This window comes from Cyprinodon tularosa, unplaced genomic scaffold (assembly GCF_016077235.1).
Source record: "Cyprinodon tularosa strain WSP-4 unplaced genomic scaffold, ASM1607723v1 ctg464, whole genome shotgun sequence".
Classification (NCBI taxonomy): Eukaryota; Metazoa; Chordata; class Actinopteri; order Cyprinodontiformes; family Cyprinodontidae; genus Cyprinodon; species Cyprinodon tularosa.
Window position 1 is genome coordinate 397,990 of NW_024039190.1, and position 13,221 is coordinate 411,210.

Here is a 13,221-nt window from a genome sequence, read left to right on the forward strand (position 1 = left end):
TTGTCACCCAATTTCAAGATAAAGAGATGGACTCCCCCCCCCCCCCCCCCCCCCCCCCTTCCAGGTCCTTGTTTGTTTTCACCTAAAAAAAAATGTTACTGATATATGAGTCAAATTCACTTTGGATCTAGCAGTACATTTTTGTGAAGTGGGAAGCAGATGCATTCAAATGATTACCTAAAAATCCAAGTGCTTTGTACAACAGTGAAAATAGCGACCAAAAAAGGTTTGTTTCGTCGCCAAATACTGCGTGCCTAGATCAGGGCTGTCAGGCTGCAGTGAGCTCACTTTAAAGGGGTCCATAAATCATGCTGCACCGACTTCAGCCTGCTGACAGTATATGATTACAAAAACTACCTTGTCTTTTCTAGTTTTAGAGAAATTGATTTGTATTATTTGTGTTTTAGGCTTTTGTACCCATCCATGAAGCCAAGACAAAAGCTTATGTAAGGATATTCCGTTGTCCATGTTATTTAGAGAGCATGTCATGTTAAATCTGACAGAGCTCTGCATTTAAGAGTAAGGTGAAAATTTACATGCATTATATTAAAAAATGTTTATCATTAATACAAAAATAATGTGTCTTAGTAACATAATAAATATCTTAGCAGCTTAGGATAGTCTTAAGAAAAGCCTCAAGTTCATAAATGATGCACTTACTTCCTTGACTTTGCACAAAGAGAACGGCAATCCTTTAGGCCCTTATCTTAGTGTCACACCCTGGGATCTCTTTATCATGCACTCATGCAAAACACCATTCATCTTCCCCAACCTAATTCATTACCAGTGATAAAATGCAGTCCCATCTGCCTATGTTAAATGGAGAGACAAAAAGAGAACAGGTGCTTGGCTAAATACTGATAGCATGGCTGAATTTCCCTGCTTTCTACTTGAGACCGGTCTACATCTTCCAAACTATCAACTACAAATCTTTCCCAACCTTCACATTAACCCGTTTCCTTTTTCCTATCTGAGTGAATTCTGTGTTGCGTAGATTTGGGAAAAATGGCCAACAAAACCGAGAAGTAAATGTAAAGAGTAGCTTACAGAGGCCACAAGGTGGGTGTAACTAAATATGCTTAAGTAGAAGATCCAAAGATGCAAGAACGGGATGGGTTTTTTTAAAAGTGTACATTATGCTAAATTAAAGTTGTTCATTTCCATTCCTTTCTTGCTTTCCATGTTAAATTACATAAGAAAATTCTAATATTCACAACATTAAATGTCATTTCAAGGAGTTGTTTGAATTAATGATTCAAATCCTCATGTTTTTCCTTGCCTAACAAATTTAGATTTTAGCAACAAATATTAAGTGCCGGACCTTCTATTAGCAGGTACACATATTCAGACATATCACCATTTTATTGTTATCTCCAGTCACTAATCCATTATGCAGGTGCACAGCAAGCCTAGCTCTAAACAGATGGATTTACCACCAACTCCTCACAATACCCAAAACATACCAAATGAAGGTAGGTTTATAATGGTTTAATAAAACATTGGTGTTCCATGGATGCAGCCCATCAAGAAACATCCACTTGAAAGTGGATGTTTCACACCTTAGGTGGGGGCACCTAAGGTGTGGTGTATGTTCTTAGGTGGCTGTTTTCTAAACATGCCCCAATAAATATAGTCATTTGTTTTTCATTTTGGTTTTATGCATACATATTGTCTGCGGTCCTGCTTTATTGTTTGTGCCAGCCTGTGCAGACGTTTTTTCTCTCCACTAATATTATTCTACTATTTTAGTTCAAATATGTTTACAAGCGCAAACTCTCTCTCCTTCATCTGTCATTAAACCAATGCCTTCTTTGTGGTCATAAAACCCGAATATATTTTTCCGTACCACTTTGCACCTAATTTTCTTGCCAGCTTACAAAACTTAAATGTAACAACTTTTCCGGTAATCAATATCAGGTTTGATATATTGCTTTGTATTATTAATAGTCTAACTGTATTACAGAAAAAAACTGAATATTTTGAGTTGATGGTTTGAGAGGCCAAGACAACTGACCCAGTTATCCCCACCCTGCTGCCACCTGTATATGGACCATTATAATAAACCTAAGGCCTGATGTGTGGTCTGTGACTCAAAGAACAGCATCCGATCATCTAATCTAAGAGCTAGAATTAACCTGGAATACGTCAAAGCTAATAGAGCTGAACCTAACAGCTAAAGTTTGCACATAAAGAAACGCCTCTAAGAAGGGATTCACCAAGTATTACTTGTGCTGATTCACCCTCTCTGGTATCAAATTCAAGGTGATTCATTCCGGGATGTGTTGGCAGTTTGGTCAATTACTTAAAGCACAAATCAGGCTAGGATTCATCTGGGCTAAGAGTCAGGAGTAATTCATGACTATGATTCCCTTATTCACCAGTGTACCAATCAATGGCTGATTTGTTCACACCTTCAGGTTGTGCTGTGGCCTAACTGGATCGTACCCTTGTTCATGTAGTGCGCGAATCACACTGAGAGTGGTTTTGTTCAGCTATTCACATAAAACACCAAAGAACCGAAATAGGAAAAACAAGATAGGAGATAGATAATACAACCAATTATGTATTTTTTTTTTATCTTATTTTATCTTATTTTTCTATCAATCTTCTACTGCTTCATCCGTCAGGGTTATAATGGTGTTGTTTTTTTTATTTTATTTTTATTTAGGGCATAGAGCTTTGAATTCTGATGCTCTGAATTTGAACCCCACTCCTATAGACTGCCACTCTAGGTCCCTGAGCAAGACCCTTAACCCCACACTGCTCCCAAAGGGGATGGGTAAAATGCAGAGGTAAATTTATCCAATGTGAGATCAGTAAAGTTCAATAAGAAAAAAAAAAAAATGATGTAGCCTGGCAAATGTTTACCTTAGACTGTGGACATCATTGCTAGGCTTGCATTTGGATGTGTGACATCACCCTGAAGCTACGTATTGATCTGTTTAAAAGCAAACAGAATTTTTGTTTATGTAAAACTCATCATAGAGTCATTTTTCTTAATCTGGGCCGACAGACTTACAGTTGCCAGAATTTCTAAACAAAGTGAGGCGAGACCCAGAATTGTTCATCAGATATATATCACCTGTTTAAGCTTTTAGGGAACATTAAAGTCTTTTAAAAGTCTAGCACATAATTTTAACTAGGGGCGACAGTAGCGTTGGATGTAGGAGTTTGCCCTGAAAGTTTGCCCTGAAATCGAAGGGTTGACGGTTCAAGCCCCGACTCCGACTTTCATTGTCGTTGTGTCCTTGGGCAAGACACTTCACCTGCATTGTCTACTGATGGTGGTCAGAGGGCCCGGTGGCGCCAGTGTACGGCAGCCCCACCTCTGTCGGTAAGCCCCAGGGCAGCTGTGGCTACAATGTAGCTTGCCACCATCAGTGTGTGAGTGTGTGCGTGAATGGGTGAATGAATGTAGTGTAAAGCGCTTTGGTCAAGTCTCCTAACTTGAATAAAGGCGCTATATAAGTACATGCCATTTACCATTTACCATTTAAAAAAAACTGAATTGCAGTTGCATTAATTGAGCGATTCAGTAAGTGACTCATTTGAACAAATCATTTCAATGTACTGATTTGGTTTCCTACACTTATAACTGCTGTTTCCATCACTATAATGAATCAAATCAGATCTAATGCTACAACATTTTTGCTGCATTATTTTTCCGCAATCATTAAACTTTTAACAGTTTCCATTTACTGGTGTTGAGAAAGCATGAAAAACAATAAGAAAGGGGGTGTTGAGGGAGGCTAAATATTTTCAAAGTGAAGTCATAGTGCTTTTGTCATTTGCCCTCTGCAATGCTTTCCATTCATCTTGCATCTATTGCTAATAATGGATGCTGCTCTTTTCATGTTTAAGTGTGTTTAAGCCAATTAGAGTAAATGACAGAATTGCAAACGCATGCTGGACCTGAGGATAAAGTGAGAAGAAACAGCTTAAATGCACCTGTCAGACTTATGAGAAGCATGCTTGAGAGGCATTTAGAGAGATAGGAAAGTATACAACTGTAGGTATACCTCAGGAACATAATAAGATATTTGTATAAAAAAAAAGCGTATGACTTTTCCAAACCAAGGATAATGACCACATTAGAACTGGAAGAACTGATTCATCCAGAATAAAGTGTGTGAGTGTTGTAGCACAGCACGTGTGAACGATAATGGAGAAGAGACAGAAAGATAGGTCAGGGAGGGTAAAATGATCTTTAGTTGGCTCCTCTATGTTTATAAGTATCCTTACCTGCTTAACTTCCACCTCAGCTGCTCCATAATGTCATCTGAGCAACACTCACAAAAGGATTCTTTGCTGGATCCTTTTGCTGCCATGCTCTTGACTTTTCCCTTTCTCCTGTCTGATTCTTTTTCTGCCGCCCATGCTCCATATCCTGTTCTCCTTATGTCATGCTTTAACGTTTTCCCTTTGGTTTCCATTAAAATCGTTCAACAGTTAATGGGCCAGGAAAAATGACTACACATTTTGTCAGCCCATGGAGATCTTATTCTATTTGTCTATTAAATAAAACTTTACCCAACGGGGGGGACATTTTTAATTAAAAAAGTTTTTGAACCTTTTGAAATCAGATATTGGATTGCATCAGAAAAACTGGTTCCGTGTTTATCTTAGCTCAGTAGGATTGACTGACATCAAACTCTTTGTCAGGCAGAAATTAAACTGCTTTGCTACTTCAGACCTATCTTACTTAGGGGAGTATGGCACGACTGATATAAGATGCCTCAACATGTGGATGTTGGCAAGTTCTACATAGTAGGTAAGATTTGAGCATATCTATAGCAACAAACATAGAGAATATAAAACCTGTATGAATTTACCGGTATGCATCATGTGTTTTGGCATTCACCTTGTCAACTACTAAACAGGTATACTTGTATACTGTTTGAGGGGTTATTAGGTGTTATATCAGTTTCTCTTCACCACGGCAGAATAAACTATCTCTCTAACTAGTCCCTGTCATACCTCAGCCTGACAACTCTCCCATGCAGGAGCTGACGTCCTTTTATAGACTCAAGACAGACACTTTTTGCCATTTATGGCTCCTCTAAGCATGACTCAAGGGCGGGTCAGCATCCAAGGTGGGAGAAGACAGAGAGGCAAAGAAGGACAAGACAGATCCTGTCAACTTTATACTCCTTCTCACTGAACCTTTGGCAGCTTTAAAAAGAAGAGTGCCAAAGTGTATCTCAGTAGTGCCAAGTGCTGTCTCCTGTGTATATTTTGAAAAGCACCCAACTGTCATATACAGTTCAATTAAGTAAGTGGCATAAATCCTCACCTTGGTGTATCTAGCAACTCTGGCTTGCCTGAGCCTGCCTCAGCTGTGGAGGCTATTGTTTCTCTCTTAGAGCTGAAGAGACGAAAGTGAGAGGCCACAGCTTGCAAAATGTGTATGCTTGTAAATACAAGTGAGCAAAAAGACATAAAAGACAGATGATGGAGAGAGATAGCGCAATGCATTTTGGGTAAGGAGTTACATTCTTGATCACTTGCTAGTTTCATCATGCACAGCAGGCGTTTTTACTGTGTTTACTTCAAATAAGGGGAATGCTCTCTCCAGCAGCTGCACTGCAAATAAACACTACTGCACTTATCACAGAAAGGCTAATGGTCTTATAATCTGAACAAGTAACAGCTTTTCACAAGCTCCAATAAGTCGGGTCCTTGTGGTGCCTCACTAGAAGACAGTTGTGCAACAGGCAACATATTTATGCAGATTGAGATAATAGTGTAAACAGGCTTAATACCAAACTCCTTAACAGCGTTTCCTGTGCTGTAATGTCATGGTCTGAGTTCATTCTTTGCACATGTGGAATCCAGCTCTATTAAGTACTATGGAATCAGGTCTGTGCCAGTGCAGTTGTGGTAAACTGAAGTTACAAGCCATATAAAACTGAGTAATCCCAACAGCGGGAGGTCCAGGTGGGGATATATGATGGACTAAACAGTGCATGGATATGAAAGTCTTTATCTAATTATCTAATGCATGTAAGAGGAAAGCTCTGCAGAAATGTGGATGGGGATAAATAGCTCGTTAACAGCCTGTTCAGAAAAGTTACAATACACTGAAAAAGTGGCATTTTTAGCTTTAGGCAGTGTTGCTTTATTTGATGCCTGGTGTGTAACTGCTTACATAAAAACTGAACCACTGATGCTTTGAGTTATTGGATAATTCATTCATCTTATAGTGTTGCTTCCATAGAAACAAAAACCTTTAGCCATATTTGTTTAGTCTAGAGCTTTGCATACACCAAACAGGGCATATAAGGTTACGATGAGCTTGTGTTGTGATCATAAAAAATCTAAAAACTGACACACATTTATGCTTCTTAAAACTTATTTAACTTATATTACAAAACCAAAGTTAAACGCTTCTTATTTTCAACATTGTCATATGACATGGTTTCACCACAGTTTTCAGTTTTTCCATCATCACTATCCATCTTTCACACAGCCACTGGAAGCAGAACTTTATTTTAATCCAACAGGAGACGACCGGGAGATGAGGATTTTACCACGCTATGGTCTTACTGGTCCTTATGAGAAATGGGTTCTTCTTTCAGGCAAAGCAATACAGCTTTTGCTCACTGTGGGGAGTAAAAAATGGACCATAACTGAAAGTTTCAAATAATTTAAAATCAGACAACTAGATGTCTGAAATCTATATAAGTATAAGAACTTGTGGCCTATTTTTTATTTTCATATATAATAATTGTTCAAAGTTTTAAAGCTCTCTTCAGTAAACAATTATAAAAAAGTAACATATCTCCTATTGGCTTTACATCACAGTATGGTTATGTTTTCCCTCAAATCTGCATCTCGTTGGTTAATTAGTCTGTGATGTAAGCAATGTTATCCATTACTGATATTGCTGTCAGGCAATTTGTGACTTCACCGTTTAGAGTACTGCAACATGGCGGCGCCTTTACCAAAAAAATCTAAATCAATGCTTCGTTTTTTTCTCCTATGTTTATAGTTTTTCACATATGTAACATAAATATTGATAATAATAAGACACAATCTCATGAATTAAGTTAGTTGACCGTATCATTTCCACTTTAAGCTCCTAAAAGCCATGCTTTATGCAGTGCTTAACAGTCATAGTTCAGTCATTATGATCATTACAGGCAATATTGTATGCCTTGTTGCTATATATAGCTTGGAACCATATGAAGTAGTAGTAATCGGACTATAACTAATGTTTATGGACTGTTGCATACTTCTATAGAAATGGTTTTCTCAGAAATTGTGTAAAATATCAGGGGTTTAAAAAAATTTAATAAATAAAAAACCTAAAATTTGACCCAGTCCAAAGGTTTACCTAAATAGTTGGATGCAAAGCAATTAGGGCTGGGCGATATGGCCTCAAAATAAAATCTCGGATTGTTTTTTTTTTTTCCCAATTCAATTCACGATTTTTTTTCTGATTTAAGAACAAACTTCTTATTCACCTGTAGTTATGATGTCGTTTGCTGCTTAGTGTGACGCCATCGCAACCACACTGCAACTTGAGAGTAAAGCTTTTCAGTTATGTTTTTCAATTAAAATTATATTTATTTCAATTCATTCATTACAGTCCTTGTAATGAACTTAATTTTATTAACTTAATCAAGTCCCACCACTAAAATATACATCTTAACTATGATTTTACGTGTTTCTGATTCTTCTTAATGCATCTTGCCCTCTAAGAAAAAATAAAATGCATTCATTCATTATCGTTTTTGCTTAATCTAATTACTATAATGATTAGGAGTTCAGAAATATACTTTAAGTAAAATTTTTTTATTTAAAGATAATCTTAGTAGTTTTACCATAAACACATTTTTGGGCAGAATTTGGCCTTTTTTATTTACAGTTCTTAAGAGATTAGCATAAGCAAAGCTGATATCAGCTTCTTAATTACTCGAGCTGCTCGGCAGCTAGCCTGCAATTTATTGCTGAACAGACGTCCCACTCTAAACATCTCATATCTTTTAGCTTCTGTGTCACAACTATCCAACAGTTCTATATTTAGTTTGCAGTTTGACTATGATAATAATCCCAGTTCAGCTCGTATTTAAAGTTTAGTGAACTGGCAAAGACTAAAGCATGTGGCAGTGTAATAGTGACATACTACTGACAGCCAGCATAATTACAGGTCAGGGCTGGAGAGATTCCTCTTATAGCAACATGATCCAAGTTCTGATTTATCTTTTATACCACACAGAAAATGTGGCATTACCTCATAAACTAAAGGGCCTGATTTTTTACTTTGTCATCATTCTAAGCAGAAAAAAGACAAAGCAGAGTAGGACACCCTCTCTTTATCCCTGATGTACCTTGAATTTCCATCATTATATTTTCCATTTAATGGTTTAGACATCTTAACGTAACAATTATTTTTATGATTTGGAAAACACGCTGTATGACGCTGTATGTTGAATAAAACCACAGCCGTTTGTCTGTTTCTGTTTTTTTTTCTTCATGCGTTTTCAGTTGTGCCTTCCTAGAAACAAACTATTTTCCCAGGATAACATATTTTACTGGTGCCAGAACACCAAGTTAATCATGACATCAACACAACCCTGAAACGATTTCCACACTTTTTTGTACCAGGTTTGTTTATCCCAGGGCAGAAGTGAACTGAGTCGTATGTGAATCTGAACAGGTTTTTCTGGGATCTCATTCAAATAAATAAAACAAGGCAGGGTTGGATGGAGAAGACTGTTAACTGGTGCAAGTTTGCATAACATTCCTTTCGTCAGGTCTCGTTAATTTCTGTGTACGCTGTAGACTTCTGTTGCACAGCCCTACCCTCCTCCCTTTAGGCGAGGGTGCAGGGGAGCAGTCAGGCCTGACTCACACATATCTGCGATGCACGGCCAAATGTGACGATACTTCCATGAATCTACACCATTTCTGCACCCACACTACATCTGTCACATGAGAGATGTCTCAGAGAGCATATGTTTTATCAGCCCATGGTGAATGAAATATAACAAATCCAACATAGTGAGGGTCTAAAAGCCTCATTCTTTCATGGCATGTAATTAGTCAGTGTTAAACAACTGTAGTTACGAGGCATCTGCAATTTGGTCTCACAATTTGGTATTTCCTCTAAAACAGAATTTCCTTTGAGTGTAGCAGGTAAGTGCTAGGTATACAACTGTAATTGTATCCCTAGAGAAATGTAATTACCCCATTAGCAGGGGAGTTGGTTACTATTCACACTATTTAGTAGACTATATCAAGTTTATGCTCTTTTTCTCTCAAATCTGGCACTGACCGAGCACTGTGGAGGAGGCGGATAAGCAAGTGAGACGAGATGACTGGGTTGTGTGCATGTGTGTGTATGGCGGGAGGGGGGCATTACCTCCCACAGGGGCCCTGACTCAAGGGATCGAATTTCAGACGTTTACCAACAAAGCCTCCAAGAAGGAAGTCTCGAGACCCTCACAACGACATCGCAGCACCTGGCGATCCCCACACAGGAAATCTGAGGTCACTTCCCCCCTTCCAGGGAATGCAGACATGCTACTCCTTCCAGCCACGTGCCCCCACATCCTACAGAGGAGGTAACTCGCCAACACAATACAAAAGAAATGCACATGTTGTTTATCTAGTTTTATTCTGCTAACACCAAATTCTGTGTCCTTACTAGGAATCTATTGTTGCTGAGAGTGGCTTTCATTTTAAAAGTTGACCGGACTTCATAAAGGAAGTGCTAAATAAGGACACTGTTGAAGGAAGTGCTGATTAGGAAGACTCGCATCATCGAAATTTGATGACAAATGCTTGTACTAACTTTTCATTAAGCAAGTCCAAGCAATGTCCTGCTGTGAGCATTAAACATAGCAAAATCTCTGGCACTAAGAAGCACAAAGTCTTCAGTACTTAAAAATAGGAATAAAATGGAACCCAATGCCCTCAGAAACACCACTTAGTAATGGTCAGCTTCACAATGTCAAAGAGAACTACTTTAACATAAATCTAAATAGTTTTCCCAAAGCACCTGCAAACACTTGACCGCTGATTTCTCCATCATTATCATTGGCCTGCTTTCAAATGGTGCCAACACATAAAAACCAGCCACAACCAGTCCGGGTCGTTTAAGCTGCAGTCCCAATGCAATTCGGAACTGGCAGGGGTCCAACCACCGTGCGGGGGCAAACCTTTGGAAAACACTGAGCCCTCTGAAGAATGTAGCTAGGGTCAGTGAGATGGAGAGGGAGAGGAAGAGGAAAAAAGGCAAACAAACACATTATGTAGCCTGTGGGTTCTACTGGGGCAAGCTTCCCAGATGGGGCAGAGTAGCTGGCTTTGGGCTACTAGGGAATCATTTTTGCTTGCTACTGTGACAAATAGATTGTGTAAAAAAAAAAAGCAAATCCCAACATGGTGTAAACCAGGATTAAAGATATAGCATAAAGATGCTGGAAGGAGTTCTGCATTGTTGGTGTTTTTGAGGCTGAGCTCAGGAACAGAATGGATTCTGTTATACCACAGGACTAAAAAACATTCATTATATCACGAGAGTTTGTACTGGGGCTTAACTATAGGTTTTTTTGTTGTTAATAATGGATGCTGGAGCATTTAATTGTTTCCAGTTCAATATCTAAAATGCTCAGACTTATCAAGCAGGATATGGACAATATTACACTAATCAGAGATTTATTGAAACATAATTCGTAATTTCTGAAAGGTTTAAAGCAAGCATTACCCACCCTGTTAAATCAGGGCAGTTAACATAACCCTTAATAATACCAGCAGTCTTTAAATCTCAACAATTACTACACTTTAAGGAGTAGCATTGTGTTTTAACTAGATTCTATAGAGTTAATATCAATACTGTAACATGGCATAAGCTAGCCATTAATATCGTGTAGAATACATATTGAACTACACATATCAGTCGTGTAAGCATCATGCAGAAAGTGTTCGCAAAAAGGAGGGACATTCAGTATAATTCTTCGAGCTTATTGTACCTGCCTCATATGTCAAGCTTTTAGCCAATCACAGCTGCAGTAGCAGATTAATGTGGGTCACATCTAGCGGGGTTACCTGATAAATCAAATCTGGTCAGGGGGGAACGCCCAAACATCTTCCCATCCACAAAGGCAAAAATGGCGTCCTTTTGCTCAAAATAGAAAGTATTCCAGCTACAACCGGTGCAGCCATATTTGTTTTGCTTCAGTCTTTTGCCTCTGGTTGATGCATTGACATCATACAGGTCACTGCATTTCATTGGTCAGAAACATAACTGTATCAAGGCTCACACATCTGCTGGCTCCTGGCAAGATAATCAATAATGGCACCCTTACTTGAAGTGGACAAAGTGAGTGGACAGTGAGTTTGTAGAAAAGATAAATATTCACAGAGCAATAATTGGCTTAGAGGTGGTCACATAAAATCCATAGGTTCTTAGTCTGTTTTACCATGCAAAATTACTTTTGGAGAGGCTGCAAGCTAGGTCCATTTGCCAGATCAGCCAATTAAGAATTTCCTAAAATGTTTTCCAAACAGCTGAACACACCATCTTTAATAAACAAATGTCAGTCTATAGGAAAATGAAAAATTCTGTTTATTTTTGGCAGAAATAGGGGAGATTTTATCTGATCTTATTACATCAGAGAGAATCAAACAGCATCACATACCGGTAGGAAAAAATTTTGTGTAAGTGTAGACATTAAATATCCACTGATAGTGTCTTTTAGTCCAAGAGTTTTGATCTCTGAAAAGTTGTTTAAGTTACTGAAGTCACTACAAATGTGGGCATGTCTTATTAGCTGTTTCCCTTCTATTACTCTGAGGCTTTCTTTACGTTTCTACAGATTCACTACAGTATGACACCTGTCTACTACAGGTAAGGAGCTGTTGCATATCGTAATTAACAAAACCATAGGTCAAAACACCCAAACCCTTAAAGTACCTATCCCTTATTTTGCTGTTGAAAGCACATTGACAGGGGTCTATTATCCTTAAATGTTGGGTCGTTTTGTTCATCATAATTCCCTCAAAGTTCTTCCACTAAAACAAATACATGTATAGAGGCCCCTTGATGTAAACTGATAAATCAGCATAACCATCTTGCTCCCATTTCCATTCACTAGTCCCAACTCTCTCCCATCATGCCCACTCCATAAAGCAACAAGTGTGCAAAAACATGTCATCCCAATGATGACAACACTCTATGAGCCGCAGAGTATTGATGTACTGCCAGCACAGCTTCGCAGATGCAGCAGCAGAGACACACCCTTTGCAGACGCACACTGCCATACTCCACTTCCTCCTGCCAGAGAACAGACACGTTGAGCCTGAGGGATTTTGCTCTCTGAAGTTTTCGCTGACGACTCAGCTGGGAGCCCCAACAGTTTTTCCATAACCTTTAAAATTCAAATGGTAACTAAATCCAATAAGGAAAAGTTAAGTGTTATAATGAGGAGGGACACGAGCAGAGGTCAAAGGTGAAGTGAGGGTAGGGTTTGTAAAAAAATTTCCCTTATAAAAAAACCTGGTTTTAACTTGTTTTTTTTTCCAAACTACACAATATTTATGTAACAAACACGGCCAACAATAATATTTACTTAAAAAGTGTTTTAAAGCTGAAACGTTCTAAAAGAAAAAAGAATGATTATAATGATTTCCAAAGTATTGGTGAGTCTAAATCATCACATATATAACAGTAAAGCTTACCACCTGTTCCAGCACGTTTATCTCTGTGATGTCTCTAAAATCATAAGGACCTGAATGATTTTTAAAGCTTCCCAATTATGATGCACTCTTAGATACTGTTTAGCAATTACTTAATCATTTTATTGATTTTAATATTGATCCTTCATCAGTTTAAATAAACAACACTTCTATTGCTGTCAGTCTGAGACTTTTACGAATAAAAACAAAACAAAACAAAGGTGAGTGAGTAGAATATGGATAAGGGGAAATTCATCAAGGAAAAAACGGCAAATTCAGGAAAAGGTTAAAGAAAAAGGAAAAGAGTGAGGAAAAAGTTGTGTCTGTCTGTCTTACCGGGGGCAATGTGTTGAGTCTGGCTTCCCAACGCGTCTGCTGCCAGGATCTGATCTGGGATCAGTTCGCTCCTTTGACCGTTTAGGAGCGTCGCTCTTCTCGCTGGAAAACTTTCTCCACTTCTAACTTCACTTCAAACCTCTGCGGCGAAGATGGATGCGGCTTGCCGGTTACTTTTGTCCTACTACTGAGGAAGTTGCT

The 13,221-nt window shown here is 38.5% G+C and overlaps 1 protein-coding gene across 2 annotated transcripts in view; it reads right to left on the bottom strand.

The window, feature by feature from the left end:
- Positions 1-13,221, bottom strand: part of fhl3a (four and a half LIM domains 3a) — a 35,272-nt gene extending 22,051 nt beyond the window's left edge. Inside the window, exon 1 of one of the 2 annotated variants that reach the window (XM_038301264.1) lies at positions 13,021-13,221. The gene's annotated coding sequence lies outside the window, so the exon portion shown is untranslated. The remainder of the gene's footprint in view (positions 1-13,020) is intronic. The other variant, XM_038301265.1, reaches the window with a different exon arrangement.